The sequence below is a fragment of the Rhinoderma darwinii genome, chromosome 1 (assembly GCF_050947455.1).
Source record: "Rhinoderma darwinii isolate aRhiDar2 chromosome 1, aRhiDar2.hap1, whole genome shotgun sequence".
NCBI classification, from domain to species: Eukaryota; Metazoa; Chordata; class Amphibia; order Anura; family Rhinodermatidae; genus Rhinoderma; species Rhinoderma darwinii.
The window spans coordinates 248,024,028-248,048,087 of NC_134687.1; the positions used below are offsets into that span (position 1 = coordinate 248,024,028).

The 24,060-nt window shown below is 41.9% G+C and overlaps 110 pseudogenes; all 110 read right to left on the minus strand.

Moving 5' to 3' along the window:
- Positions 1 to 44: 44 nt before the first annotated feature.
- Positions 45 to 163, minus strand: LOC142700732 (5S ribosomal RNA; annotated as a pseudogene).
- A 67-nt stretch (positions 164 to 230) lies between these two features.
- LOC142666201 (5S ribosomal RNA) lies at positions 231 to 349 on the minus strand (annotated as a pseudogene).
- Positions 350 to 416: 67 nt separating this feature from the next.
- On the minus strand, positions 417 to 535 carry LOC142690285 (5S ribosomal RNA; annotated as a pseudogene).
- Positions 536 to 602: 67 nt separating this feature from the next.
- On the minus strand, positions 603 to 721 carry LOC142736080 (5S ribosomal RNA; annotated as a pseudogene).
- Positions 722 to 787: 66 nt separating this feature from the next.
- LOC142671385 (5S ribosomal RNA) lies at positions 788 to 906 on the minus strand (annotated as a pseudogene).
- A 67-nt stretch (positions 907 to 973) lies between these two features.
- On the minus strand, positions 974 to 1,092 carry LOC142731841 (5S ribosomal RNA; annotated as a pseudogene).
- Positions 1,093 to 1,159: 67 nt separating this feature from the next.
- LOC142676663 (5S ribosomal RNA) lies at positions 1,160 to 1,278 on the minus strand (annotated as a pseudogene).
- A 67-nt stretch (positions 1,279 to 1,345) lies between these two features.
- Positions 1,346 to 1,464, minus strand: LOC142736871 (5S ribosomal RNA; annotated as a pseudogene).
- A 67-nt stretch (positions 1,465 to 1,531) lies between these two features.
- Positions 1,532 to 1,650, minus strand: LOC142669228 (5S ribosomal RNA; annotated as a pseudogene).
- A 253-nt stretch (positions 1,651 to 1,903) lies between these two features.
- On the minus strand, positions 1,904 to 2,022 carry LOC142698469 (5S ribosomal RNA; annotated as a pseudogene).
- Positions 2,023 to 2,089: 67 nt separating this feature from the next.
- On the minus strand, positions 2,090 to 2,208 carry LOC142736944 (5S ribosomal RNA; annotated as a pseudogene).
- A 67-nt stretch (positions 2,209 to 2,275) lies between these two features.
- On the minus strand, positions 2,276 to 2,394 carry LOC142738204 (5S ribosomal RNA; annotated as a pseudogene).
- Positions 2,395 to 2,461: 67 nt separating this feature from the next.
- LOC142737958 (5S ribosomal RNA) lies at positions 2,462 to 2,580 on the minus strand (annotated as a pseudogene).
- Positions 2,581 to 2,833: 253 nt separating this feature from the next.
- Positions 2,834 to 2,952, minus strand: LOC142736298 (5S ribosomal RNA; annotated as a pseudogene).
- A 67-nt stretch (positions 2,953 to 3,019) lies between these two features.
- LOC142737764 (5S ribosomal RNA) lies at positions 3,020 to 3,138 on the minus strand (annotated as a pseudogene).
- Positions 3,139 to 3,205: 67 nt separating this feature from the next.
- Positions 3,206 to 3,324, minus strand: LOC142736602 (5S ribosomal RNA; annotated as a pseudogene).
- Positions 3,325 to 3,391: 67 nt separating this feature from the next.
- On the minus strand, positions 3,392 to 3,510 carry LOC142700666 (5S ribosomal RNA; annotated as a pseudogene).
- A 67-nt stretch (positions 3,511 to 3,577) lies between these two features.
- LOC142690400 (5S ribosomal RNA) lies at positions 3,578 to 3,696 on the minus strand (annotated as a pseudogene).
- A 67-nt stretch (positions 3,697 to 3,763) lies between these two features.
- Positions 3,764 to 3,882, minus strand: LOC142735537 (5S ribosomal RNA; annotated as a pseudogene).
- A 259-nt stretch (positions 3,883 to 4,141) lies between these two features.
- On the minus strand, positions 4,142 to 4,260 carry LOC142737889 (5S ribosomal RNA; annotated as a pseudogene).
- A 67-nt stretch (positions 4,261 to 4,327) lies between these two features.
- LOC142669604 (5S ribosomal RNA) lies at positions 4,328 to 4,446 on the minus strand (annotated as a pseudogene).
- Positions 4,447 to 4,513: 67 nt separating this feature from the next.
- Positions 4,514 to 4,632, minus strand: LOC142737836 (5S ribosomal RNA; annotated as a pseudogene).
- A 67-nt stretch (positions 4,633 to 4,699) lies between these two features.
- On the minus strand, positions 4,700 to 4,818 carry LOC142699053 (5S ribosomal RNA; annotated as a pseudogene).
- Positions 4,819 to 4,885: 67 nt separating this feature from the next.
- LOC142735501 (5S ribosomal RNA) lies at positions 4,886 to 5,004 on the minus strand (annotated as a pseudogene).
- Positions 5,005 to 5,071: 67 nt separating this feature from the next.
- Positions 5,072 to 5,190, minus strand: LOC142671186 (5S ribosomal RNA; annotated as a pseudogene).
- Positions 5,191 to 5,257: 67 nt separating this feature from the next.
- On the minus strand, positions 5,258 to 5,376 carry LOC142737206 (5S ribosomal RNA; annotated as a pseudogene).
- Positions 5,377 to 5,443: 67 nt separating this feature from the next.
- Positions 5,444 to 5,562, minus strand: LOC142736311 (5S ribosomal RNA; annotated as a pseudogene).
- A 67-nt stretch (positions 5,563 to 5,629) lies between these two features.
- LOC142738299 (5S ribosomal RNA) lies at positions 5,630 to 5,748 on the minus strand (annotated as a pseudogene).
- Positions 5,749 to 5,815: 67 nt separating this feature from the next.
- Positions 5,816 to 5,934, minus strand: LOC142709209 (5S ribosomal RNA; annotated as a pseudogene).
- A 67-nt stretch (positions 5,935 to 6,001) lies between these two features.
- LOC142694496 (5S ribosomal RNA) lies at positions 6,002 to 6,120 on the minus strand (annotated as a pseudogene).
- Positions 6,121 to 6,187: 67 nt separating this feature from the next.
- Positions 6,188 to 6,306, minus strand: LOC142736091 (5S ribosomal RNA; annotated as a pseudogene).
- Positions 6,307 to 6,372: 66 nt separating this feature from the next.
- Positions 6,373 to 6,491, minus strand: LOC142671396 (5S ribosomal RNA; annotated as a pseudogene).
- A 67-nt stretch (positions 6,492 to 6,558) lies between these two features.
- LOC142736062 (5S ribosomal RNA) lies at positions 6,559 to 6,677 on the minus strand (annotated as a pseudogene).
- A 67-nt stretch (positions 6,678 to 6,744) lies between these two features.
- On the minus strand, positions 6,745 to 6,863 carry LOC142736872 (5S ribosomal RNA; annotated as a pseudogene).
- Positions 6,864 to 7,116: 253 nt separating this feature from the next.
- LOC142733767 (5S ribosomal RNA) lies at positions 7,117 to 7,235 on the minus strand (annotated as a pseudogene).
- Positions 7,236 to 7,500: 265 nt separating this feature from the next.
- LOC142736603 (5S ribosomal RNA) lies at positions 7,501 to 7,619 on the minus strand (annotated as a pseudogene).
- A 67-nt stretch (positions 7,620 to 7,686) lies between these two features.
- Positions 7,687 to 7,805, minus strand: LOC142680860 (5S ribosomal RNA; annotated as a pseudogene).
- A 67-nt stretch (positions 7,806 to 7,872) lies between these two features.
- LOC142737374 (5S ribosomal RNA) lies at positions 7,873 to 7,991 on the minus strand (annotated as a pseudogene).
- A 67-nt stretch (positions 7,992 to 8,058) lies between these two features.
- LOC142670445 (5S ribosomal RNA) lies at positions 8,059 to 8,177 on the minus strand (annotated as a pseudogene).
- Positions 8,178 to 8,430: 253 nt separating this feature from the next.
- Positions 8,431 to 8,549, minus strand: LOC142702184 (5S ribosomal RNA; annotated as a pseudogene).
- Positions 8,550 to 8,802: 253 nt separating this feature from the next.
- Positions 8,803 to 8,921, minus strand: LOC142673362 (5S ribosomal RNA; annotated as a pseudogene).
- Positions 8,922 to 8,988: 67 nt separating this feature from the next.
- Positions 8,989 to 9,107, minus strand: LOC142733778 (5S ribosomal RNA; annotated as a pseudogene).
- Positions 9,108 to 9,396: 289 nt separating this feature from the next.
- LOC142736604 (5S ribosomal RNA) lies at positions 9,397 to 9,515 on the minus strand (annotated as a pseudogene).
- A 67-nt stretch (positions 9,516 to 9,582) lies between these two features.
- Positions 9,583 to 9,701, minus strand: LOC142680872 (5S ribosomal RNA; annotated as a pseudogene).
- A 67-nt stretch (positions 9,702 to 9,768) lies between these two features.
- Positions 9,769 to 9,887, minus strand: LOC142669638 (5S ribosomal RNA; annotated as a pseudogene).
- A 67-nt stretch (positions 9,888 to 9,954) lies between these two features.
- LOC142690521 (5S ribosomal RNA) lies at positions 9,955 to 10,073 on the minus strand (annotated as a pseudogene).
- A 67-nt stretch (positions 10,074 to 10,140) lies between these two features.
- Positions 10,141 to 10,259, minus strand: LOC142737332 (5S ribosomal RNA; annotated as a pseudogene).
- A 67-nt stretch (positions 10,260 to 10,326) lies between these two features.
- Positions 10,327 to 10,445, minus strand: LOC142726869 (5S ribosomal RNA; annotated as a pseudogene).
- A 253-nt stretch (positions 10,446 to 10,698) lies between these two features.
- On the minus strand, positions 10,699 to 10,817 carry LOC142736299 (5S ribosomal RNA; annotated as a pseudogene).
- A 67-nt stretch (positions 10,818 to 10,884) lies between these two features.
- Positions 10,885 to 11,003, minus strand: LOC142690643 (5S ribosomal RNA; annotated as a pseudogene).
- Positions 11,004 to 11,070: 67 nt separating this feature from the next.
- LOC142665529 (5S ribosomal RNA) lies at positions 11,071 to 11,189 on the minus strand (annotated as a pseudogene).
- Positions 11,190 to 11,256: 67 nt separating this feature from the next.
- Positions 11,257 to 11,375, minus strand: LOC142680883 (5S ribosomal RNA; annotated as a pseudogene).
- A 67-nt stretch (positions 11,376 to 11,442) lies between these two features.
- On the minus strand, positions 11,443 to 11,561 carry LOC142690075 (5S ribosomal RNA; annotated as a pseudogene).
- A 67-nt stretch (positions 11,562 to 11,628) lies between these two features.
- LOC142710148 (5S ribosomal RNA) lies at positions 11,629 to 11,747 on the minus strand (annotated as a pseudogene).
- A 67-nt stretch (positions 11,748 to 11,814) lies between these two features.
- Positions 11,815 to 11,933, minus strand: LOC142736247 (5S ribosomal RNA; annotated as a pseudogene).
- Positions 11,934 to 12,000: 67 nt separating this feature from the next.
- On the minus strand, positions 12,001 to 12,119 carry LOC142665535 (5S ribosomal RNA; annotated as a pseudogene).
- Positions 12,120 to 12,186: 67 nt separating this feature from the next.
- Positions 12,187 to 12,305, minus strand: LOC142680894 (5S ribosomal RNA; annotated as a pseudogene).
- A 67-nt stretch (positions 12,306 to 12,372) lies between these two features.
- LOC142690086 (5S ribosomal RNA) lies at positions 12,373 to 12,491 on the minus strand (annotated as a pseudogene).
- A 67-nt stretch (positions 12,492 to 12,558) lies between these two features.
- LOC142710159 (5S ribosomal RNA) lies at positions 12,559 to 12,677 on the minus strand (annotated as a pseudogene).
- A 67-nt stretch (positions 12,678 to 12,744) lies between these two features.
- On the minus strand, positions 12,745 to 12,863 carry LOC142735646 (5S ribosomal RNA; annotated as a pseudogene).
- A 67-nt stretch (positions 12,864 to 12,930) lies between these two features.
- LOC142665548 (5S ribosomal RNA) lies at positions 12,931 to 13,049 on the minus strand (annotated as a pseudogene).
- A 67-nt stretch (positions 13,050 to 13,116) lies between these two features.
- LOC142690097 (5S ribosomal RNA) lies at positions 13,117 to 13,235 on the minus strand (annotated as a pseudogene).
- Positions 13,236 to 13,302: 67 nt separating this feature from the next.
- On the minus strand, positions 13,303 to 13,421 carry LOC142690765 (5S ribosomal RNA; annotated as a pseudogene).
- Positions 13,422 to 13,674: 253 nt separating this feature from the next.
- LOC142735647 (5S ribosomal RNA) lies at positions 13,675 to 13,793 on the minus strand (annotated as a pseudogene).
- Positions 13,794 to 13,860: 67 nt separating this feature from the next.
- On the minus strand, positions 13,861 to 13,979 carry LOC142665555 (5S ribosomal RNA; annotated as a pseudogene).
- A 67-nt stretch (positions 13,980 to 14,046) lies between these two features.
- Positions 14,047 to 14,165, minus strand: LOC142705897 (5S ribosomal RNA; annotated as a pseudogene).
- Positions 14,166 to 14,232: 67 nt separating this feature from the next.
- Positions 14,233 to 14,351, minus strand: LOC142690108 (5S ribosomal RNA; annotated as a pseudogene).
- Positions 14,352 to 14,418: 67 nt separating this feature from the next.
- Positions 14,419 to 14,537, minus strand: LOC142731852 (5S ribosomal RNA; annotated as a pseudogene).
- Positions 14,538 to 14,604: 67 nt separating this feature from the next.
- Positions 14,605 to 14,723, minus strand: LOC142691561 (5S ribosomal RNA; annotated as a pseudogene).
- A 67-nt stretch (positions 14,724 to 14,790) lies between these two features.
- On the minus strand, positions 14,791 to 14,909 carry LOC142726877 (5S ribosomal RNA; annotated as a pseudogene).
- Positions 14,910 to 14,976: 67 nt separating this feature from the next.
- Positions 14,977 to 15,095, minus strand: LOC142697727 (5S ribosomal RNA; annotated as a pseudogene).
- Positions 15,096 to 15,162: 67 nt separating this feature from the next.
- LOC142706833 (5S ribosomal RNA) lies at positions 15,163 to 15,281 on the minus strand (annotated as a pseudogene).
- Positions 15,282 to 15,348: 67 nt separating this feature from the next.
- On the minus strand, positions 15,349 to 15,467 carry LOC142690897 (5S ribosomal RNA; annotated as a pseudogene).
- Positions 15,468 to 15,534: 67 nt separating this feature from the next.
- LOC142696864 (5S ribosomal RNA) lies at positions 15,535 to 15,653 on the minus strand (annotated as a pseudogene).
- A 253-nt stretch (positions 15,654 to 15,906) lies between these two features.
- LOC142729573 (5S ribosomal RNA) lies at positions 15,907 to 16,025 on the minus strand (annotated as a pseudogene).
- A 67-nt stretch (positions 16,026 to 16,092) lies between these two features.
- LOC142716687 (5S ribosomal RNA) lies at positions 16,093 to 16,211 on the minus strand (annotated as a pseudogene).
- Positions 16,212 to 16,278: 67 nt separating this feature from the next.
- On the minus strand, positions 16,279 to 16,397 carry LOC142691018 (5S ribosomal RNA; annotated as a pseudogene).
- Positions 16,398 to 16,464: 67 nt separating this feature from the next.
- LOC142691140 (5S ribosomal RNA) lies at positions 16,465 to 16,583 on the minus strand (annotated as a pseudogene).
- Positions 16,584 to 16,650: 67 nt separating this feature from the next.
- On the minus strand, positions 16,651 to 16,769 carry LOC142737322 (5S ribosomal RNA; annotated as a pseudogene).
- Positions 16,770 to 16,836: 67 nt separating this feature from the next.
- On the minus strand, positions 16,837 to 16,955 carry LOC142736786 (5S ribosomal RNA; annotated as a pseudogene).
- A 67-nt stretch (positions 16,956 to 17,022) lies between these two features.
- Positions 17,023 to 17,141, minus strand: LOC142699108 (5S ribosomal RNA; annotated as a pseudogene).
- Positions 17,142 to 17,208: 67 nt separating this feature from the next.
- On the minus strand, positions 17,209 to 17,327 carry LOC142665814 (5S ribosomal RNA; annotated as a pseudogene).
- Positions 17,328 to 17,394: 67 nt separating this feature from the next.
- Positions 17,395 to 17,513, minus strand: LOC142736354 (5S ribosomal RNA; annotated as a pseudogene).
- Positions 17,514 to 17,766: 253 nt separating this feature from the next.
- On the minus strand, positions 17,767 to 17,885 carry LOC142729608 (5S ribosomal RNA; annotated as a pseudogene).
- A 67-nt stretch (positions 17,886 to 17,952) lies between these two features.
- Positions 17,953 to 18,071, minus strand: LOC142672797 (5S ribosomal RNA; annotated as a pseudogene).
- Positions 18,072 to 18,138: 67 nt separating this feature from the next.
- Positions 18,139 to 18,257, minus strand: LOC142691538 (5S ribosomal RNA; annotated as a pseudogene).
- A 67-nt stretch (positions 18,258 to 18,324) lies between these two features.
- LOC142691262 (5S ribosomal RNA) lies at positions 18,325 to 18,443 on the minus strand (annotated as a pseudogene).
- Positions 18,444 to 18,510: 67 nt separating this feature from the next.
- On the minus strand, positions 18,511 to 18,629 carry LOC142729332 (5S ribosomal RNA; annotated as a pseudogene).
- Positions 18,630 to 18,882: 253 nt separating this feature from the next.
- LOC142738378 (5S ribosomal RNA) lies at positions 18,883 to 19,001 on the minus strand (annotated as a pseudogene).
- Positions 19,002 to 19,068: 67 nt separating this feature from the next.
- On the minus strand, positions 19,069 to 19,187 carry LOC142696321 (5S ribosomal RNA; annotated as a pseudogene).
- A 67-nt stretch (positions 19,188 to 19,254) lies between these two features.
- Positions 19,255 to 19,373, minus strand: LOC142716731 (5S ribosomal RNA; annotated as a pseudogene).
- A 253-nt stretch (positions 19,374 to 19,626) lies between these two features.
- LOC142736102 (5S ribosomal RNA) lies at positions 19,627 to 19,745 on the minus strand (annotated as a pseudogene).
- Positions 19,746 to 19,811: 66 nt separating this feature from the next.
- Positions 19,812 to 19,930, minus strand: LOC142705013 (5S ribosomal RNA; annotated as a pseudogene).
- Positions 19,931 to 20,183: 253 nt separating this feature from the next.
- Positions 20,184 to 20,302, minus strand: LOC142691383 (5S ribosomal RNA; annotated as a pseudogene).
- Positions 20,303 to 20,369: 67 nt separating this feature from the next.
- Positions 20,370 to 20,488, minus strand: LOC142691505 (5S ribosomal RNA; annotated as a pseudogene).
- A 67-nt stretch (positions 20,489 to 20,555) lies between these two features.
- Positions 20,556 to 20,674, minus strand: LOC142715926 (5S ribosomal RNA; annotated as a pseudogene).
- A 67-nt stretch (positions 20,675 to 20,741) lies between these two features.
- Positions 20,742 to 20,860, minus strand: LOC142670841 (5S ribosomal RNA; annotated as a pseudogene).
- Positions 20,861 to 20,927: 67 nt separating this feature from the next.
- LOC142732914 (5S ribosomal RNA) lies at positions 20,928 to 21,046 on the minus strand (annotated as a pseudogene).
- Positions 21,047 to 21,112: 66 nt separating this feature from the next.
- LOC142705024 (5S ribosomal RNA) lies at positions 21,113 to 21,231 on the minus strand (annotated as a pseudogene).
- Positions 21,232 to 21,484: 253 nt separating this feature from the next.
- Positions 21,485 to 21,603, minus strand: LOC142691627 (5S ribosomal RNA; annotated as a pseudogene).
- Positions 21,604 to 21,670: 67 nt separating this feature from the next.
- LOC142691748 (5S ribosomal RNA) lies at positions 21,671 to 21,789 on the minus strand (annotated as a pseudogene).
- Positions 21,790 to 21,856: 67 nt separating this feature from the next.
- LOC142715937 (5S ribosomal RNA) lies at positions 21,857 to 21,975 on the minus strand (annotated as a pseudogene).
- A 67-nt stretch (positions 21,976 to 22,042) lies between these two features.
- On the minus strand, positions 22,043 to 22,161 carry LOC142670852 (5S ribosomal RNA; annotated as a pseudogene).
- A 67-nt stretch (positions 22,162 to 22,228) lies between these two features.
- Positions 22,229 to 22,347, minus strand: LOC142693799 (5S ribosomal RNA; annotated as a pseudogene).
- Positions 22,348 to 22,600: 253 nt separating this feature from the next.
- On the minus strand, positions 22,601 to 22,719 carry LOC142735877 (5S ribosomal RNA; annotated as a pseudogene).
- A 253-nt stretch (positions 22,720 to 22,972) lies between these two features.
- Positions 22,973 to 23,091, minus strand: LOC142691450 (5S ribosomal RNA; annotated as a pseudogene).
- A 67-nt stretch (positions 23,092 to 23,158) lies between these two features.
- LOC142736114 (5S ribosomal RNA) lies at positions 23,159 to 23,277 on the minus strand (annotated as a pseudogene).
- Positions 23,278 to 23,344: 67 nt separating this feature from the next.
- On the minus strand, positions 23,345 to 23,463 carry LOC142693356 (5S ribosomal RNA; annotated as a pseudogene).
- Positions 23,464 to 23,530: 67 nt separating this feature from the next.
- Positions 23,531 to 23,649, minus strand: LOC142672808 (5S ribosomal RNA; annotated as a pseudogene).
- Positions 23,650 to 23,716: 67 nt separating this feature from the next.
- LOC142665703 (5S ribosomal RNA) lies at positions 23,717 to 23,835 on the minus strand (annotated as a pseudogene).
- Positions 23,836 to 24,060: the final 225 nt, after the last annotated feature.

A 24,060-nucleotide genomic window follows, 5' to 3' on the forward strand; every position in this document is an offset into this window, starting at 1 on the left:
CTATTTAATCTATTGTGAAACAAAATCTAAACGACATAATAAAAAGTCAACCACACCACGGATTCCCAGACAGTCTCCCACACCGGTACTAGCGAGGCGTTAAGCTGTGTAACTTCTGCGATCTAACGAGAGCAGGCACATTCAGCTTAGAATGGCCATTGACATTAAATGCTTTAATCCATAGTCCTTTTTAATCGATGGTGAAACAAAATCTAAACGACATAATAAAAAGTCAACGGCACCACGGATTCCCAGACAGTCTCCCACACTGGTACTAACGAGGCCTTAAGCTGTGTAACTTCTGCGATCTGACGAGAGCAGGCACATTCAGCTTAGAATGGCCATTGCCATTAAAAGCCTTAATCCATAGTCATATTTAATCTATTGTGAAACAAAATCTAAACAACATAATAAAAAGTCAACCGCACCACGGATTCCCAGACAGTCTCCCACACTGGTACTAGCGAGGCCTTAAGCTGTGTAACTTCTGCGATCTGACGAGAGCAGGCACATTCAGCTTAGAATGGCCATTGACATTAAATGCTTTAATCCATAGTCCTTTTTAATCGATTGTGAAACAAAATCTAAACAACATAATAAAAAGTCAACCGCACCACGGATTCCCAGACAGTCTCCCACACTAGTACTAGCGAGGCCTTAAGCTGTGTAACTTCTGCGATCTGACGAGAGCAGGCACATTCAGCTTAGAATGGCCATTGACATTAAAAGTTTAATCCATAGTCCTTTTTAATCGATTGTGAAACAAAATCTAAACGACATAATAAAAATTCTACCGCACCACGGATTCCCAGACAGTCTCCAACACTGGTACTAGCGAGGCCTTAAGCTGTGTAACTTCTGCGTTCTGACGAGAGCAGGCACATTCAGCTTAGAATGGCCATTGACGTTAAATGCTTTAATCCATAGTCCTATTTAATCTATTGTGAAACAAAATCTAAACGACATAATAAAAAGTCAACCGCACCACGGATTCCCAGACAGTCTCCCACACTGGTACTAGCAAGGCCTTAAGCTGTGTAACTTCTGCGATCTGACGAGAGCAGGCACATTCAGCTTAGAATGGCCATTGACATTAAATGTTTTAATCCATAGTCCTTTTTAATTGATTGTGAAACAAAATCTAAACGACATAATAAAAAGTCAACCGCACCACGGATTCCCAGACAGTCTCCCACACTGGTACTAGCGAGGACTTAAGCTGTGTAACTTTTGCGATCTGACGAGAGCAGGCACATTCAGCTTAGAATGGCCATTGACGATAAATGCTTTAATCCATAGTCCTTTTTAATCGATTGTGAAACAAAATCTAAACGACATAATAAAAAGTCAACCGCACCACGGATTCCCAGACAGTCTCCCACACTGGTACTAGCGAGGCCTTAAGCTGTGTAATTTCTGCGATCTGACGAGAGCAGGGACATTCAGCTTAAAATGGCCATTGACATTAAATGCTTTAATCCATAGTCCTTTTTAATCGATTGTGAAACAAAATCTAAACGACATAATAAAAATTCAACCGCACCACGGATTCCCAGACAGTCTCCCACACTAATACTAGCGAGGCCTTAAGCTGTGTAACTTCTGCGATCTGACGAGAGCAGGCACATTCAGCTTAGAATGGCCATTGACGTTAAATGCTTTAATCCATAGTCCTATTTAATCTATTGTGAAACTAAATCTTAACGACATAATAAAAAGTCAACCACACCACGGATTCCCAGACAGTCTCCCACACTGGTACTAGTGAGGCGTTAAGCTGTGTAACTTCTGCGATCTAACGAGAGCAGGCACATTCAGCTTAGAATTGCCATTGACATTAAATGCTTTAATCCATAGTCCTTTTTAATCGATTGTGAAACAAAATCTAAACGACATAATAAAAAGACAACCTCACCACGGATTCCCAGACAGTCTCCCACACTGGTACCAGCGAGGCCTTAAGCTGTGTAACTTCTGCGATCTGACGAGAGCAGGCACATTCAGCTTAGAATGGCCATTGACGATAAATGCTTTAATCCATAGTCCTATTTAATCTATTGTGAAACAAAATCTAAACGACATAATAAGAAGTCAACCGCACCACGGATTCCCAGACAGTCTCCCACACTGGTACTAGCGAGGCCTTAAGCTGTGTAACTTCTGCGCTCTGACGAGAGCAGGCACATTCAGCTTAGAATGGCCATAGACATTAAATGCTTTAATCCATAGTCCTTTTTAATCGATTGTGAAACAAAATCTAAACGACATAATATAAAGTCAACCGCACCACGGATTCCCAGACAGTCTCCCACACTGGTACTAGCGAGGCCTTAAGCTGTGTAACTTCTGCGATCTGACGAGGGCAGGGACATTCAGCTTAGAATGGCCATTGACATCAAATGCTTTAATCCATAGTCCTTTTTAATCGATTGTGAAACAAAATCTAAACGACATAATAAAAATTCAACCGCACCACGGATTCCCAGACAGTCTCCCACACTGGTACTAGCGAGGCCTTAAGCTGTGTAACTTCTGCGATCTGACGAGAGCAGGGACATTCAGCTTAGAATGGCCATTGACATTAAATGCTTTAATCCATAGTCCTTTTTAATCGATTGTGAAACAAAATCAAAACGACATAATAAAAATTCAACCGCACCACGGATTCCCAGACAGTCTCCCACACTGGTACTAGCGAGGCGTTAAGCTGTGTAACTTCTGCGATCTAACGAGAGCAGGCACATTTAGCTTAGAATGGCCATTGACACTAAATGCTTTAATCCATAGTCCTTTTTAATCGATTGTGAAACAAAATCTAAACGACATAATAAAAAGTCAACCGCACCACGGATTCCCAGACAGTCTCCCACACTGGTACTAGCGAGGCCTTAAGCTGTGTAACTTCTGCGATCTGACGAGAGCAGACACATTCAGCTTAGAATGGCCATTGACATTACATGCTTTAATCCATAGTCCTTTTTAATCGATTGTGAAACAAAATCTAAACGACATAATAAAAAGTCAACCGCACCACGGATTCCCAGACAGTCTCCCACACTGGTACTAGCGAGGCCTTAAGCTGTGTAACTTCTGCGATCTGATGAGAGCAGGGACATTCAGCTTAGAATGGCCATTGACATTAAATGCTTTAATCCATAGTCCTTTTTAATCGATTGTGAAACAAAATCTAAACGACATAATAAAAATTCAACCGCACCACGGATTCCCAGACAGTCTCCCACACTGGTACTAGCGAGGCCTTAAGCTGTGTAACTTCTGCGATCTGACGAGAGCAGGCACATTCAGCTTAGAATGGCCATTGACGTTAAATGCTTTAATCCATAGTCCTATTTAATCTATTGTGAAACAAAATCTAAACGACATAATAAAAAGTCAACCGCACCACGGATTCCCAGACAGTCTCCCACACTGGTACTAGAGAGGCGTTAAGCTGTGTAACTTCTGCGATCTAACGAGAGCAGGCACATTCAGCTTAGAATGGCCATTGACATTAAATGCTTTAATTCATAGTCCTTTTTAATCGATTGTGAAACAAAATCTAAACGACATAATAAAAAGTCAACCGCACCACGGATTCCCAGACAGTCTCCCACACTGGTACTAGCGAGGCCTTAAGCTGTGTAACTTCTGCGATCTGACGAGAGCAGGCACATTCAGCTTAGAATGGCCATTGACATTAAATGCGTTAATCCATAGTCCTTTTTAATCGATTGTGAAACAAAATCTAAATGACATAATAAAAAGTCAACCGCACCACGGATTCCCAGACAGTCTCCCACACTGGTACTAACGAGGCCTTAAGCTGTGTAACTTCTGCGATCTGACGAGAGCAGGCACATTCAGCTTAGAATGGCCATTGACGTTAAATGCTTTAATCCATAGTCCTATTTAATCTATTGTGAAACTAAATCTTAACGACATAATAAAAAGTCAACCACACCACGGATTCCCAGACAGTCTCCCACACTGGTACTAGCGAGGCGTTAAGCTGTGTAACTTCTGCGATCTAACGAGAGCAGGCACATTCAGCTTAGAATTGCCATTGCCGTTGACATTAAATGCTTTAATCCATAGTCCTTTTTAATCGATTGTGAAACAAAATCTAAACGACATAATAAAAAGTCAACCGCACCACGGATTCCCAGACAGTCTCCCACACTAGTACTAGCGAGGCCTTAAGCTGTGTAACTTCTGCGATCTGACGAGAGCAGGTACATTCAGCTTAGAATGGCCATTGACATTAAAAGCCTTAATCCATAGTCCTATTTCATCTATTGTGAAACAAAATCTAAACAACATAAAAAAAAGTCAACCGCACAACGGATTCCCAGACAGTCTCCCACACTGGTACTAGCGAGGCCTTAAGCTGTGTAACTTCTGCGATCTGACGAGAGCAGGGACATTCAGCTTAGAATGGCCATTGACATTAAATGCTTTAATCCATAGTCCTTTTTAATCGATTGTGAAACAAAATCTAAACGACATAATAAAATTTCAACCGCACCACGGTTTCCCAGACAGTCTCCCACACTGGTACTAGCGAGGCCTTAAGCTGTGTAACTTCTGCGATCTGACGAGAGCAGGCACATTCAGCTTAGAATGGCCATTGACGTTAAATGCTTTAATCCATAGTCCTATTTAATCTATTGTGAAACAAAATCTAAACGACATAATAAAAAGTCAACCACACCACGGATTCCCAGACAGTCTCCCACACTGGTACTAGCGAGGCGTTAAGCTGTGTAACTTCTGCGATCTAACGAGAGCAGGCACATTCAGCTTAGAATGGCCATTGACATTAAATGCTTTAATCCATAGTCCTTTTTAATCGATTGTGAAACAAAATCTAAACGACATAATAAAAAGTCAACCGCACCACGGATTCCCAGACAGTCTCCCACACTGGTACTAACGAGGCCTTAAGCTGTGTAACTTCTGCGATCTGACGAGAGCAGGCACATTCAGCTTAGAATGGCCATTGCCATTAAAAGCCTTAATCCATAGTCCTATTTAATCTATTGTGAAACAAAATCTAAACAACATAATAAAAAGTCAACCGCACCACAGATTCCCAGACAGTCTCCCACACTGGTAATAGCGAGGCCTTAAGCTGTGTAACTTCTGCGATCTGACGAGAGCAGGCACATTCAGCTTAGAATGGCCATTGACATTAAATGCTTTAATCCATAGTCCTTTTTAATCGATTGTGAAACAAAATCTAAACGACATAATAAAAAGTCAACCGCACCACGGATTCCCAGACAGTCTCCCACACTGGTACTAACGAGGCCTTAAGCTGTGTAACTTCTGCGATCTGACGAGAACAGGCACATTCAGCTTAGAATGGCCATTGCCATTAAAAGCCTTAATCCATAGTCCTATTTAATCTATTGTGAAACAAAATCTAAACAACATAATAAAAAGACAACCGCACCACGGATTCCCAGACAGTCTCCCACACTGGTACTAGCGAGGCCTTAAGCTGTGTAACTTCTGCGATCTGACGAGAGCAGGGACATTCAGCTTAGAATGGCCATTGACATTAAGTGCTTTAATCCATAGTCCTTTTTAATCGATTGTGAAACAAAATCTAAACGACATAATAAAAATTCAACCGCACCACAGATTCCCAGACAGTCTCCCACACTGGTACTAGCGAGGCCTTAAGCTGTGTAACTTCTGCGATCTGACGAGAGCAGGCACATTCAGCTTAGAATGGCCATTGACGTTAAATGCTTTAATCCATAGTCCTATTTAATCTATTGTGAAACAAAATCTAAACGACATAATAAAAAGTCAACCACACCACGGATTCCCAGACAGTCTCCCACACTGGTACTAGCGAGGCGTTAAGCTGTGTAACTTCTGCGATCTGACGAGAGCAGGCACATTCAGCTTAGAATGGCCATTGTCATTAAAAGCCTTAATCCATAGTCATATTTAATCTATTGTGAAACAAAATCTAAACAACATAATAAAAAGTCAACCGCACCACGGATTCCCAGACAGTCTAACACACTGGTACTAGCGAGGCCTTAAGCTGTGTAACTTCTGCGATCTGACGAGAGCAGGCACATTCAGCTTAGAATGGCCATTGACATTAAATGCTTTAATCCATAGTCCTTTTTAATCGATTGTGAAACAAAATCTAAACAACATAATAAAAAGTCAACCGCACCACGGATTCCCAGACAGTCTCCCACACTAGTACTAGCGAGGCCTTAAGCTGTGTAACTTCTGCGATCTGACGAGAGCAGGCACATTCAGCTTAGAATGGCCATTGACATTAAATGCTTAATCCATAGTCCTTTTTAATCGATTGTGAAACAAAATCTAAACGACATAATAAAAATTCTACCGCACCACGGATTCCCAGACAGTCTCCAACACTGGTACTAGCGAGGCCTTAAGCTGTGTAACTTCTGCGTTCTGACGAGAGCAGGCACATTCAGCTTAGAATGGCCATTGACGTTAAATGCTTTAATCCATAGTCCTATTTAATCTATTGTGAAACAAAATCTAAACGACATAATAAAAAGTCAACCGCACCACGGATTCCCAGACAGTCTCCCACACTGGTACTAGCGAGGCCTTAAGCTGTGTAACTTTTGCGATCTGACGAGAGCAGGCACATTCAGCTTAGAATGGCCATTGACAATAAATGCTTTAATCCATAGTCCTTTTTAATCGATTGTGAAACAAAATCTAAACGACATAATAAAAAGTCAACCGCACCACGGATTCCCAGACAGTCTCCCACACTGGTACTAGCGAGGCCTTAAGCTGTGTAATTTCTGCGATCTGACGAGAGCAGGGACATTCAGCTTAAAATGGCCATTGACATTAAATGCTTTAATCCATAGTCCTTTTTAATCGATTGTGAAACAAAATCTAAACGACATAATAAAAAGACAACCTCACCACGGATTCCCAGACAGTCTCCCACACTGGTACTAGCGAGGCCTTAAGCTGTGTAACTTCTGCGATCTGACGAGAGCAGACACATTCAGCTTAGAACGGCCATCGACGTTAAATGCTTTAATCCATAGTCCTATTTAATCTATTGTGAAACAAAATCTAAACGACATAATAAGAAGTCAACCGCACCACGGATTCCCAGACAGTCTCCCACACTGGTACTAGCGAGGCCTTAAGCTGTGTAACTTCTGCGATCTGACGAGAGCAGGCACATTCAGCTTAGAATGGCCATAGACATTAAATGCTTTAATCCATAGTCCTTTTTAATCGATTGTGAAACAAAATCTAAACGACATAATAAAAAGTCAACCGCACCACGGATTCCCAGACAGTCTCCCACACAGTCTCCCACACTGGTACTAGCGAGGCCTTAAGCTGTGTAACTTCTGCGATCTGACGAGGGCAGGGACATTCAGCTTAGAATGGCCATTGACATCAAATGCTTTAATCCATAGTCCTTTTTAATCGATTGTGAAACAAAATCTAAACGACATAATAAAAATTCAACCGCACCACGGATTCCCAGACAGTCTCCCACACTGGTACTAGCGAGGCCTTAAGCTGTGTAACTTCTGCGATCTGACGAGAGCAGGCACATTCAGCTTAGAATGGCCATTGACGTTAAATGCTTTAATCCATAGTCCTATTTAATCTATTGTGAAACAAAATGTAAACGACATAATAAAAAGTCAACCGCACCACGGATTCCCAGACAGTCTCCCACACTGGTACTAGCGAGGCGTTAAGCTGTGTAACTTCTGCGATCTAACGAGAGCAGGCACATTCAGCTTAGAATGGCCATTGACATTAAATGCTTTAATCCATAGTCCTTTTTAATCGATTGTGAAACAAAATCTAAACGACATAATAAACAGTCAACCGCACCACGGATTCCCAGACAGTCTCCCACACTGGTACTAGCGAGGCCTTAAGCTGTGTAACTTCTGCGGTCTGACGAGAGCAGGCACATTCAGCTTAGAACGGCCATTGACATTAAATGCTTTAATCCATAGTCCTTTTTAATCGATTGTGAAACAAAATCTAAACAACATAATAAAAAGTCAACCGCACCACGGATTCCCAGACAGTCTCCCTCACTGGTACTAGCAAGGCCTTAAGCTGTGTAACTTCTGCGATCTGACGAGAGCAGGGACATTCAGCTTAGAATGGCCATTGACATTAAATCCTTTAATCCATAGTCCTTTTTAATCGATTGTGAAACAAAATCTAAACGACATAATAAAAATTCAACCGCACCACTGATTCCCAGACAGTCTCCCACACTGGTACTAGCGAAGCCTTAAGGTGTGTAACTTCTGCGATTTGACGAGAGCAGGCACATTCAGCTTAGAATGGCCATTGACGTTAAATGTTTTAATCCATAGTCCTATTTAATCTATTGTGAAACAAAATCTAAACGACATAATAAAAAGGCAACCGCACCACGGATTCCCAGACAGTCTCCCACACTAATACTAGCGAGGCTTTAAGCTGTGTAACTTCTGCGATCTGACGAGAGCAGGCACATTCAGCTTAGAATGGCCATTGACGTTAAATGCTTTAATCCATAGTCCTATTTAATCTATTGTGAAACTAAATCTTAACGACATAATAAAAAGTCAACCACACCACGGATTCCCAGACAGTCTCCCACACTGGTACTAGTGAGGCGTTAAGCTGTGTAACTTCTGCGATCTAACGAGAGCAGGCACATTCAGCTTAAAATTGCCATTGACATTAAATGCTTTAATCCATAGTCCTTTTTAATCGATTGTGAAACAAAATCTAAACGACATAATAAAAAGACAACCTCACCACGGATTCCCAGACAGTCTCCCACACTGGTACTAGCGAGGCCTTAAGCTGTGTAACTTCTGCGATCTGACGAGAGCAGGCACATTCAGCTTAGAATGGCCATTGACGTTAAATGCTTTAATCCATAGTCCTATTTAATCTATTGTGAAACAAAATCTAAACGACATAATAAGAAGTCAACCGCACCACGGATTCCCAGACAGTCTCCCACACTGGTACTAGCGAGGCCTTAAGCTGTGTAACTTCTGCGATCTGACGAGAGCAGGCACATTCAGCTTAGAATGGCCATAGACATTAAATGCTTTAATCCATAGTCCTTTTTAATCGATTGTGAAACAAAATCTAAACGACATAATAAAAAGTCAACCGCACCACGGATTCCCTGACAGTCTCCCACACAGTCTCCCACACAGTCTCCCACACAGTCTCCCACACTGGTACTAGCGAGGCCTTAAGCTGTGTAACTTCTGCGATCTGACGAGGGCAGGGACATTCAGCTTAGAATGGCCATTGACATCAAATGCTTTAATCCATAGTCCTTTTTAATCGATTGTGAAACAAAATCTAAACGACATAATAAAAATTCAACCGCACCACGGATTCCCAGACAGTCTCCCACACTGGTACTAGCGAGGCCTTAAGCTGTGTAACTTCTGCGATCTGACGAGAGCAGGCACATTCAGCTTAGAATGGCCATTGACGTTAAATGCTTTAATCCATAGTCCTATTTAATCTATTGTGAAACAAAATGTAAACGACATAATAAAAAGTCAACCGCACCACGGATTCCCAGACAGTCTCCCACACTGGTACTAGCGAGGCGTTAAGCTGTGTAACTTCTGCGATCTAACGAGAGCAGGCACATTCAGCTTAGAATGGCCATTGACGTTAAATGTTTTAATCCATAGTCCTATTTAATCTATTGTGAAACAAAATCTAAACGACATAATAAACAGTCAACCGCACCACGGATTCCCAGACAGTCTCCCACACTGGTACTAGCGAGGCCTTAAGCTGTGTAACTTCTGCGGTCCGACGAGAGCAGGCACATTCAGCTTAGAACGGCCATTGACATTAAATGCTTTAATCCATAGTCCTTTTTAATCGATTGTGAAACAACATCTAAACGACATAATAAAAAGTCAACCGCACCACGGATTCCCAGACAGTCTCCCACACTGGTACTAGCGAGGCCTTAAGCTGTGTAACTTCTGCGATCTGACGAGAGCAGGCACATTCAGCTTAGAATGGCCATTGACATTAAAAGCCTTAATCCATAGTCCTATTTAATCTATTGTGAAACAAAATCTAAACAACATAATAAAAAGTCAACCGCACCACGGATTCCCAGACAGTCTCCCACACTGGTACTAGCAAAGCCTTAAGCTGTGTAACTTCTGCGATCTGACGAGAGCAGGCACATTCAGCTTAGAATGGCCATTGACATTAAATGCTTTAATCCATAGTCCTTTTTAATCGATTGTGAAACAAAATCTAAACGACATAATAAAAAGTCAACCGCACCACGGATTCCCAGACAGTCTCCCACACTGGTACTAGCGAGGCCTTAAGCTGTGTAACTTCTGCGATCTGACGAGAGCAGGGACATTCAGCTTAGAATGGCCATTGACATTAAATGCTTTAATCCATAGTCCTTTTTAATCGATTGTGAAACAAAATCAAAACGACATAATAAAAATTCAACCGCACCACGGATTCACAGACAGTCTCCCACACTGGTACTAGCGAGGCGTTAAGCTGTGTAACTTCTGCGATCTAACGAGAGCAGGCACATTTAGCTTAGAATGGCCATTGACACTAAATGCTTTAATCCATAGTCCTTTTTAATCGATTGTGAAACAAAATCTAAACGACATAATAAAAAGTCAACCGCACCACGGATTCCCAGACAGTCTCCCACACTGGTACTAGCGAGGCCTTAAGCTGTGTAACTTCTGCGATCTGACGAGAGCAGACACATTCAGCTTAGAATGGCCATTGACATTACATGCTTTAATCCATAGTCCTTTTTAATCGATTGTGAAACAAAATCTAAACGACATAATAAAAAGTCAACCGCACCACGGATTCCCAGACAGTCTCCCACACTGGTACTAGCGAGGCCTTAAGCTGTGTAACTTCTGCGATCTGACGAGAGCAGGCACATTCAGCTTAGAATGGCCATTGACATTAAATGTGTTAATCCATAGTCCTTTTTAATCGATTGTGAAACAAAATTTAAACGACATAATAAAAATTCAACCGCACCACGGATTCCCAGACAGTCTCCCACACTGGTACTAGCAAGGCCTTAAGCTGTGTAACTTCTGCGATCTGACGAGAGCAGGCACATTCAGCTTAGAATGGCCATTGACGTTAAATGCTTTAATCCATAGTCCTATTTAATCTATTGTGAAACAAAATCTAAACGACATAATAAAAAGTCAACCGCACCACGGATTCCCAGACAGTCTCCCACACTGGTACTAGCGAGGCGTTAAGCTGTGTAACTTCTGCGATCTAACGAGAGCAGGCACATTCAGCTTAGAATGGCCATTGACATTAAATGCTTTAATCCATAGTCCTTTTTAATCGATTGTGAAACAAAATCTAAACGACATAATAAGAAGTCAACCGCACCACGGATTCCCAGACAGTCTCCCAAACTGGTACTAGCGAGGCGTTAAGCTGTGTAACTTCTGCGATCTAACGAGAGCAGGCACATTCAGCTTAGAATGGCCATTGACATTAAATGCTTTATTCCATAGTCCTTTTTAATCGATTGTGAAACAAAATCTAAACGACATAATAAAAAGTCAACCGCACCACGGATTCCCAGACAGTCTCCCACACTGGTACTAGCGAGGACTTAAGCTGTATAACTTCTGCGATCTGACGAGAGCAGGCACATTCAGGTTAGAATGGCCATTGCCATTAAAAGCCTTAATCCATAGTCCTATTTAATCTATTGTGAAACAAAATCTAAACGACATAATAAAAAGGCAACCGCACCACGGATTCCCAGACAGTCTCCCACACTGGTACTAGCGAGGCCTGAAGCTGTGTAACTTCTGCGATCTGACGAGAGCAGGCACATTCAGCTTAGAATGGCCATTGACATTAAATGTGTTAATCCATAGTCCTTTTTAATCGATTGTGAAACAAAATTTAAACGACATAATAAAAATTCAACCGCACCACGGATTCCCAGACAGTCTCCCACACTGGTACTAGCAAGGCCTTAAGCTGTGTAACTTCTGCGATCTGACGAGAGCAGGCACATTCAGCTTAGAATGGCCATTGACGTTAAATGCTTTAATCCATAGTCCTATTTAATCTATTGTGAAACAAAATCTAAACGACATAATAAAAAGTCAACCGCACCACGGATTCCCAGACAGTCTCCCACACTGGTACTAGCGAGGCGTTAAGCTGTGTAACTTCTGCGATCTAACGAGAGCAGGCACATTCAGCTTAGAATGGCCATTGACATTAAATGCTTTAATCCATAGTCCTTTTTAATCGATTGTGAAACAAAATCTAAACGACATAATAAGAAGTCAACCGCACCACGGATTCCCAGACAGTCTCCCAAACTGGTACTAGCGAGGCGTTAAGCTGTGTAACTTCTGCGATCTAACGAGAGCAGGCACATTCAGCTTAGAATGGCCATTGACATTAAATGCTTTAATCCATAGTCCTTTTTAATCGATTGTGAAACAAAATCTAAACGACATAATAAAAAGTCAACCGCACCACGGATTCCCAGACAGTCTCCCACACTGGTACTAGCGAGGACTTAAGCTGTATAACTTCTGCGATCTGACGAGAGCAGGCACATTCAGGTTAGAATGGCCATTGCCATTAAAAGCCTTAATCCATAGTCCTATTTAATCTATTGTGAAACAAAATCTAAACGACATAATAAAAAGGCAACCGCACCACGGATTCCCAGACAGTCTCCCACACTGGTACTAGCGAGGCCTTAAGCTGTGTAACTTCTGCGATCTGACGAGAGCAGGCACATTCAGCTTAGAATGGCCATTGACATTAAATGCGTTAATCCATAGTCCTTTTTAATCGATTGTGAAACAAAATTTAAACGACATAATAAAAATTCAACCGCACCACGGATTCCCAGACAGTCTCCCACACTGGTACTAGCAAGGCCTTAAGCTGTGTAACTTCTGCGATCTGACGAGAGCAGGCACATTCAGCTTAGAATGGCCATTGACGTTAAATGCTTTAATCCATAGTCCTTTTTAATCGATTGTGAAACAAAATCTAAACGACATAATAAGAAGTCAACCGCACCACGGATTCCCAGACAGTCTCCCAAACTGGTACTAGCGAGGCGTTAAGCTGTGTAACTTCTGCGATCTAACGAGAGCAGGCACATTCAGCTTAGAATGGCCATTGACATTAAATGCTTTAATCCATAGTCCTTTTTAATCGATTGTGAAACAAAATCTAAACGACATAATAAAAAGTCAACCGCACCACGGATTCCCAGACAGTCTCCCACACTGGTACTAGCGAGGCCTTAAGCTGTGTAACTTCTGCGATCTGACGAGAGCAGGCACATTCAGCTTAGAATGGCCATTGACGTTAAATGCTTTAATCCATAGTCCTATTTAATCTATTGTGAAACAAAATCTAAACGACATAATAAAAAGTCAACCGCACCACGGATTCCCAGACAGTCTCCCACACTGGTACTAGCGAGGACTTAAGCTGTATAACTTCTGCGATCTGACGAGCGCAGGCACATTCAGGTTAGAATGGCCATTGCCATTAAAAGCCTTAATCCATAGTCCTATTTAATCTATTGTGAAACAAAATCTAAACGACATAATAAAAAGGCAACCGCACCACGGATTCCCAGACAGTCTCCCACACTGGTACTAGCGAGGCCTTAAGCTGTGTAACTTCTGCGATCTGACGAGAGCAGGCACATTCAGCTTAGAATGGCCATTGACATTAAATGCGTTAATCCATAGTCCTTTTTAATCGATTGTGAAACAAAATTTAAACGACATAATAAAAATTCAACCGCACCACGGATTCCCAGACAGTCTCCCACACTGGTACTAGCAAGGCCTTAAGCTGTGTAACTTCTGCGATCTGACGAGAGCAGGCACATTCAGCTTAGAATGGCCATTGACGTTAAATGCTTTAATCCATAGTCCTATTTAATCTATTGTGAAACAAAATCTAAACGACATAATAAAAAGTCAACCGCACCACGGATTCCCAGACAGTCTCCCACACTGGTACTAGCGAGGCGTTAAGCTGTGTAACTTCTGCGATCTAACGAGAGCAGGCACATTCAGCTTAGAATGGCCATTGCCGTTAAATGCTTTAATCCATAGTCCTTTTTAATCGATTGTGAAACAAAATCTAAACGACATAATAAGAAGTCAACCGCACCACGGATTCCCAGACAGTCTCCCAAACTGGTACTAGCGAGGCGTTAAGCTGTGTAACTTCTGCGATCTAACGAGAGCAGGCACATTCAGCTTAGAATGGCCATTGACATTAAATGCTTTAATCCATAGTCCTTTTTAATCGATTGTGAAACAAAATCTAAACGACATAATAAAAAGTCAACCGCACCACGGATTCCCAGACAGTCTCCCACACTGGTACTAGCAAGGCCTTAAGCTGTGTAACTTCTGCGATCTGACGAGAGCAGGCACATTCAGCTTAGAATGGCCATTGACGTTAAATGCTTTAATCCATAGTCCTATTTAATCTATTGTGAAACATAATCTAAACGACATAATAAAAAGGCAACCGCACCACGGATTCCCAGACAGCCTCCCACACTGGTACTAGCGAGGCCTTAAGCTGTGTAACTTCTGCGATCTGACGAGAGCAGACACATTCAGCTTAGAATGGCCATTGACATTACATGCTTTAATCCATAGTCCTTTTTAATCGATTGTGAAACAAAATCTAAACGACATAATAAAAAGTCAACCGCACCACGGATTCCCAGACAGTCTCCCACACTGGTACTAGCGAGGCCTTAAGCTGTGTAACTTCTGCGATCTGACGAGAGCAGGGACATTCAGCTTAGAATGGCCATTGACATTAAATGCTTTAATCCATAGTCCTTTTTAATCGATTGTGAAACAAAATCTAAACGACATAATTCAAATTCAACCGCACCACGGATTCCCAGACAGTCTCCCACACTGGTACTAGCGAGACCTTAAGCTGTGTAACTTCTGCGATCTGACGAGAGCAGGCAAATTCAGCTTAGAATGGCCATTGACATTAAATGCTTTAATCCATAGTCCTATTTAATCTATTGTGAAACAAAATCTAAACGACATAATAAAAAGTCAACCGCACCACGGATTCCCAGACAGTCTCCCACACTGGTACTAGCGAGGCGTTAAGCTGTGTAACTTCTGCGATCTAACGAGAGCAGGCACATTCAGTTTAGAATGGCCATTGACATTAAATGCTTTAATCCATAGTCCTTTTTAATCGATTGTGAAACAAAATCTAAACGACATAATAAAAAGTCAACCGCACCACGGATTCCCAGACAGTCTCCCACACTGGTACTAGCGAGGCCTTAAGCTGTGTAACTTCTGCGATCTGACGAGAGCAGGCACATTCAGCTTAGAATGGCCATTGACATTAAAAGCCTTAATCCATAGTCCTATTTAATCTATTGTGAAACAAAATCTAAACGACATAATTCAAATTCAACCGCACCACGGATTCCCAGACAGTCTCCCACACTGGTACTAGCGAGACCTTAAGCTGTGTAACTTCTGCGATCTGACGAGAGCAGGCAAATTCAGCTTAGAATGGCCATTGAGGTTAAATGCTTTAATCCATAGTCCTATTTAATCTATTGTGAAACAAAATCTAAACGACATAATAAAAATTCAACCGCACCACGGATTCCCAGACAGTCTCCCACACTGGTACTAGCGAGGCGTTAAGCTGTGTAACTTCTGCGATCTAACGAGAGCAGGCACATTCAGTTTAGAATGGCCATTGACATTAAATGCTTTAATCCATAGTCCTTTTTAATCGATTGTGAAACAAAATCTAAACGACATAATAAAAAGTCAACCACACCACGGATTCCCAGACAGTCTCCCATACTGGTACTAGCGAGGCCTTAAGCTGTGTAACTTCTGCGATCTGACGAGAGCAGGCACATTCAGCTTAGAATGGCCATTGACATTAAAAGCCTTAATCCATAGTCCTATTTAATCTATTGTGAAACAAAATCTAAACAACATAATAAAAAGTCAACCGCACCACGGATTCCCAGACAGTCTCCCACACTGGTACTAGCGAGGCCTTAAGCTGTGTAACTTCTGCGTTCTGACGAGAGCAGGCACATTCAACTTAGAATGGCCATTGACGTTAAATGTTTTAATCCATAGTCCTATTTAATCTAATGTGAAACAAAATCTAAACGACATAATAAAAAGTCAACCGCACCACGGATTCCCAGACAGTCTCCCACACTGGTACTAGCGAGGCCTTAAGCTGTGTAACTTCTGCGATCTGACGAGAGCAGGCACATTCAGCTTAGAATGGCCATTGACGTTAAATGCTTTAATCCATAGTCCTATTTAATCTATTGTGAAACAAAATCTAAACGACATAATAAAAAGTCAACCGCACCACGGATTCCCAGACAGTCTCCCACACTGGTACTAGCGAGGCCTTAAGCTGTGTAACTTCTGCGATCTGACGAGAGCAGGCACATTCAGCTTAGAATGGCCATTGACGTTAAATGCTTTAATCCATAGTGCTATTTAATCTATTGTGAAACAAAATCTAAACGACATAATAAAAAGTCAACCGCACCACGGATTCCCAGACAGTCTCCCACACTGGTACTAGCGAGGCCTTAAGCTGTGTAACTTCTGCGATCTGACGAGAACAGGCAAATTCAGCTTAGAATGGCCATTGACGGTAAATGCTTTAATCCATAGTGCTATTTAATCTATTGTGAAACAAAATCTAAACGACATAATAAAAAGTCAACCGCACCACGGATTCCCAGACAGTCTCCCACACTGGTACTAGTGAGGCCTTAAGCTGTGTAACTTCTGCGATCTGACGAGAGCAGGCACATTCAGCTTAGAATGGCCATTGATATTAACAACCTTAATCCATAGTCCTATTTAATCTATTGTGAAACAAAATCTAAACAACATAATAAAAAGTCAACCGCACCACGGATTCCCAGACAGTCTCACACACTGGTACTAGCGAGGCCTTAAGCTGTGTAAATTCTGCGATCTGACGAGAGCAGGGACATTCAGCTTAGAATGGCCATTGACATTAAATGCTTTAATCCATAGTCCTTTTTAATCGATTGTGAAACAAAATCTAAACGACATAATAAAAATTCAACAGCGCCACGGATTCCCAGACAGTCTCCCACACTGGTACTAGCGAGGACTTAAGCTATGTAACTTCTGCGTTCTGACGAGAGCAGGCACATTCAGCTTAGAATGGCCATTGACGTTAAATGCTTTAATCCATAGTCCTTTTTAATCGATTGTGAAACAAAATCTAAACGACATAATAAAAAGTCAACAGCACCACGGATTCCCAGACAGTCTCCCACACTGGTACTAGCGAGGCCTTAAGCTGTGTAACTTCTGCGATCTGACGAGAGCAGGGACATTCAGCTTAGAATGGCCATTGACATTAAATGCTTTAATCCATAGTCCTTTTTAATCGATTGTGAAACAAAATCTAAACGACATAATAAAAATTCAACCGCACAACGGATTCCGAGACAGTCTCCCACACTGGTACTAGCGAGGCCTTAAGCTGGGTAACTTCTGCGATCTGACGAGAGCAGGCACATTCAGCTTAGAATGGCCATTGACTTTAAATGCTTTAATCCATAGTCCTATTTAATCGATTGTGAAACAAAATCTAAACGACATAATAAAAAGTCAACCGCACCACGGATTCCCAGACAGTCTCCCACACTAGTACTAGCGAGGCCTTAAGCTGTGTAACTTCTGCGATCTGACGAGAGCAGGCACATTCAGCTTAGAATTGCCATTGACATTAAATGCTTTAATCCATAGTCCTTTTTAATCGATTGTGAAACAAAATCTAAACGACATAATAAAAAGTCAACCGCACCACGGATTCCCAGACAGTCTCCCACACTGGTACTAGCGAGGGCTTAAGCTGTGTAATTTCTGCGTTCTGACGAGAGCAGGCACATTCAGCTTAGAATGGCCATTTACGTTAAATGCTTTAATCCATAGTCCTATTTAATCTATTGTGAAACAAAATCTAAACGACATAATAAAAAGTCAACCGCACCACGGATTCCCAGACAGTCTCCCACACTGGTACTAGCGAGGGCTTAAGCTGTGTAACTTCTGCGATCTGGCGAGAGCAGGCACATTCAGCTTAGAATGGCCATTGACATTAAATGCTTTAATCCATAGTCCTTTTTAATCGATTGTGAAACAAAATCTAAACGACATAATAAAAAGTCAACCGCACCACGGATTCCCAGACAGTCTCCCACACTGGTACTAGCGAGGCCTTAAGCTGTGTAACTTCTGCGATCTGACGAGAGCAGGCACATTCAGCTTAGAATGGCCATTGACATTAAATGCTTTAATCCATAGTCCTTTTTAATCGATTGTGAAACAAAATCTAAACGACATAATAAAAAGTCAACCGCACCACGGATTCCCAGACAGTCTCCCACACTGGTACTAGCGAGGCCTTAAGCTGTGTAACTTCTGCGATCAGACGAGAGCAGGGACATTCAGCTTAGAATGGCCATTGACATTAAATGCTTTAATCCATAGTCCTTTTTAATCGATTGTGAAACCAAATCTAAACGACATAATAAAAATTAAACCGCACCACGGATTCCCAGACAGTCTCCCACACTGGTACTAGCGAGGCGTTTAGCTGTGTAACTTCTGCGATCTAACGAGAGCAGGTACATCCAGCTTAGAATGGCCATTGACATTAAAAGTCTTAATCCATAGTCCTATTTAATCTATTGTGAAACAAAATCTAAACAACATAATAAAAAGTCAACCGCACCACGGATTCCCAGACAGTCTCCCACACTGGTACTAGCGAGGACTTAAGCTATGTAACTTCTGCGTTCTGACGAGAGCAGGCACATTCAGCTTAGAATGGCCATTGACGTTAAATGCTTTAATCCATAGTCCTTTTTAATCGATTGTGAAACAAAATCTAAACGACATAATAAAAATTCAACCGCACCACGGATTCCTAGACAGTCTCCCACACTGGTACTAGCGAGGCCTTAAGCAGTGTAACTTCTGCGATCTGACGAGAGCAGGCACATTCAGCTTAGAATGGCCATTGACATTAAATGCTTTAATCCATAGTCCTTTTTAATCGATTGTGAAACAAAATCTAAACGACATAATAAAAAGTCAACAGCACCACGGATTCCCAGACAGTCTCCCACACTTGTACTAGCGAGGCCTTAAGCTGTGTAACTTCTGCGATCTGACGAGAGCAGGGACATTCAGCTTAGAATGGCCATTGACATTAAATGCTTTAATCCATAGTCCTTTTTAATCGATTGTGAAACAAAATCTAAACGACATAATAAAAATTCAACCGCACAACGGATTCCGAGACAGTCTCCCACACTGGTACTAGCGAGGCCTTAAGCTGGGTAACTTCTGCGATCTGACGAGAGCAGGCACATTCAGCTTAGAATAGCCATTGACTTTAAATGCTTTAATCCATAGTCCTATTTAATCGATTGTGAAACAAAATCTAAACGACATAATAAAAAGTCAACCGCACCACGGATTCCCAGACAGTCTCCCACACTAGTACTAGCGAGGCCTTAAGCTGTGTAACTTCTGCGATCTGACGAGAGCAGGCACATTCAGCTTAGAATGGCCATTGACATTAAATGTTTAATCCATAGTCCTTTTTAATCGATTGTGAAACAAAATCTAAACGACATAATAAAAAGTCAACCGCACCACGGATTCCCAGACAGTCTCCCACACTGGTACTAGCGAGGGCTTAAGCTGTGTAATTTCTGCGTTCTGACGAGGGCAGGCACATTCAGCTTAGAATGGCCATTTACGTTAAATGCTTTAATCCATAGTCCTATTTAATCTATTGTGAAACAAAATCTAAACGACATAATAAAAAGTCAACCGCACCACGGATTCCCAGACAGTCTCCCACACTGGTACTAGCGAGCCGTTAAGCTGTGTAACTTCTGCGATCTAACGAGAGCAGGCACATTCAGTTTAGAATGGCCATTGACATTAAATGCTTTAATCCATAGTCCTTTTTAATCGATTGTGAAACAAAATCTAAACGACATAATAAAAAGTCAACCGCACCACGGATTCCCAGACAGTCTCCCACACTGGTACTAGCGAGGCCTTAAGCTGTGTAACTTCTGCGATCTGACGAGAGCAGGCACATTCAGCTTAGAATGGCCATTGACATTAAAAGCCTTAATCCATAGTCCTATTTAATCTATTGTGAAACAAAATCTAAACAACATAATAAAAAGTCAACCGCACCACGGATTCCCAGACAGTCTCCCACACTGGTACTAGCGAGGCCTTAAGCTGTGTAACTTCTGCGATCTGACGAGAGCAGGCACATTCAGCTTAGAATGGCCATTGACGTTAAATGCTTTAATCCATAGTCCTATTTAATCTATTGTGAAACAAAATCTAAACGACATAATAAAAAGTCAACTGCACCACGGATTCCCAGACAGTCTCCCACACTGGTACTAGCGAGGCCTTAAGCTGTGTAACTTCTGCGATCTGACGAGAGCAGGCACATTCAGCTTAGAATGGCCATTGACGATAAATGCTTTAATCCATAGTGCTATTTAATCTATTGTGAAACAAAATCTAAACGACATAATAAAAAGTCAACCGCACCACGGATTCCCAGACAGTCTCCCACACTGGTACTAGCGAGGCGTTAAGCTGTGTAACTTCTGCGATCTGACGAGAGCAGGCACATTCAGCTTAGAATGGCCATTGACATTAAATGCTTTAATCCATAGTCCTTTTTAATCGATTGTGAAACAAAATCTAAACGACATAATAAAAAGTCAACCACACCACGGATTCCCAGACAGTCTCCCACACTGGTACTAGCGAGGCCTTAAGCTGTGTAACTTCTGCGATCTGACGAGAGCAGGCACATTCAGCTTAGAATGGCCATTGACATTAAATGTTTAATCCATAGTCCTTTTTAATCGATTGTGAAACAAAATCTAAACGACATAATAAAAAGTCAACCGCACCACGGATTCCCAGACAGTCTCCCACACTGGTACTAGCGAGGGCTTAAGCTGTGTAATTTCTGCGTTCTGACGAGGGCAGGCACATTCAGCTTAGAATGGCCATTTACGTTAAATGCTTTAATCCATAGTCCTATTTAATCTATTGTGAAACAAAATCTAAACGACATAATAAAAAGTCAACCGCACCACGGATTCCCAGACAGTCTCCCACACTGGTACTAGCGAGCCGTTAAGCTGTGTAACTTCTGCGATCTAACGAGAGCAGGCACATTCAGTTTAGAATGGCCATTGACATTAAATGCTTTAATCCATAGTCCTTTTTAATCGATTGTGAAACAAAATCTAAACGACATAATAAAAAGTCAACCGCACCACGGATTCCCAGACAGTCTCCCACACTGGTACTAGCGAGGCCTTAAGCTGTGTAACTTCTGCGATCTGACGAGAGCAGGCACATTCAGCTTAGAATGGCCATTGACATTAAAAGCCTTAATCCATAGTCCTATTTAATCTATTGTGAAACAAAATCTAAACAACATAATAAAAAGTCAACCGCACCACGGATTCCCAGACAGTCTCCCACACTGGTACTAGCGAGGCCTTAAGCTGTGTAACTTCTGCGATCTGACGAGAGCAGGCACATTCAGCTTAGAATGGCCATTGACGTTAAATGCTTTAATCCATAGTCCTATTTAATCTATTGTGAAACAAAATCTAAACGACATAATAAAAAGTCAACTGCACCACGGATTCCCAGACAGTCTCCCACACTGGTACTAGCGAGGCCTTAAGCTGTGTAACTTCTGCGATCTGACGAGAGCAGGCACATTCAGCTTAGAATGGCCATTGACGTTAAATGCTTTAATCCATAGTGCTATTTAATCTATTGTGAAACAAAATCTAAACGACATAATAAAAAGTCAACCGCACCACGGATTCCCAGACAGTCTCCCACACTGGTACTAGCGAGGCGTTAAGCTGTGTAACTTCTGCGATCTGACGAGAGCAGGCACATTCAGCTTAGAATGGCCATTGACATTAAATGCTTTAATCCATAGTCCTTTTTAATCGATTGTGAAACAAAATCTAAACGACATAATAAAAAGTCAACCACACCACGGATTCCCAGACAGTCTCCCACACTGGTACTAGCGAGGCCTTAAGCTGTGTAACTTCTGCGATCTGACGAAAGCAGGCACATTCAGCTTAGAATGGTCATTGTTATTAACAGCCTTAATCCATAGTCCTATTTAATCTATTGTGAAACAAAATCTAAACAACATAATAAAAAGTCAACCGCACCACGGATTCCCAGACAGTCTCCCACACTGGTACTAGCGAGGCGTTAAGCTGTGTAACTTCTGCAATCTAACAAGAGCAGGCAAATTCAGCTTAGAATGGCCATTGACATTAAATGCTTTAATCCATAGTCCTTTTTAATCGATTGTGAAACAAAATCTAAACGACATAATAAAAAGTCAACCGCACCACGGATTCCCAGACAGTCTCCCACACTGGTACTAGCGAGGCCTTAAGCTGTGTAACTTCTGCGATCTGACGAGAGCAGGCACATTCAGCTTAGAATGGCCATTGATATTAACAACCCTAATCCATAGTCCTATTTAATCTATTGTGAAACAAAATCTAAACAACATAATAAAAAGTCAACCGCAGCCCGGATTCCCAGACAGTCTCACACACTGGTACTAGCGAGGCCTTAAGCTGTGTAACTTCTGCGATCTGACGAGAGCAGGGACATTCAGCTTAGAATGGCCATTGACATTAAATGCTTTAATCCATAGTCCTTTTTAATCGATTGTGAAACAAAATCTAAACGACATAATAAAAATTCAACCGCACCACGGATTCCGAGACAGTCTCCCACACTGGTACTAGCGAGGCCTTAAGCTGGGTAACTTCTGCGATCTGACGAGAGCAGGCACATTCAGCTTAGAATGGCCATTGACTTTAAATGCTTTAATCCATAGTCCTATTTAATCGATTGTGAAACAAAATCTAAACGACATAATAAAAAGTCAACCGCACCACGGATTCCCAGACAGTCTCCCACACTAGTACTAGCGAGGCCTTAAGCTGTGTAACTTCTGCGATCTGACGAGAGCAGGCACATTCAGCTTAGAATGGCCATTGACATTAAATGCTTTAATCCATAGTCCTTTTTAATCGATTGTGAAACAAAATCTAAACGACATAATAAAAAGTCAACCGCACCACGGATTCCCAGACAGTCTCCCACACTGGTACTAGCGAAGGCTTAAGCTGTGTAATTTCTGCGTTCTGACGAGAGCAGGCACATTCAGCTTAGAATGGCCATTTACGTTAAATGTTTTAATCCATAGTCCTATTTAATCTATTGTGAAACAAAATCTAAACGACATAATAAAAAGTCAACCGCACCACGGATTCCCAGACAGTCTCCCACACTGGTACTAGCGAGGGCTTAAGCTGTGTAATTTCTGCGTTCTGACGAGAGCAGGCACATTCAGCTTAGAATGGCCATTTACGTTAAATGTTTTAATCCATAGTCCTATTTAATCTATTGTGAAACAAAATCTAAACGACATAATAAAAAGTCAACCGCACCACGGATTCCCAGACAGTCTCCCACACTGGTACTAGCGAGGGCTTAAGCTGTGTAATTTCTGCGATCTGACGAGAGCAGGGACATTCAGCTTAGAATGGCCATTGACATTAAATTCTTTAATCCATAGTCCTTTTTAATCGATTGTGAAACAAAATCTAAACGACATAATAAAAATTCAACTGCACCACGGATTCCCAGACAGTCTCCCACACTGGTACTAGCAAGGCCTTAAGCTGTGTAACTTCTGCGTTCTGACTAGAGAAGGCACATTCAGCTTAGAATGGCCATTGACGTTAAATGTTTTAATCCATAGTCCTATTTAATCTATTGT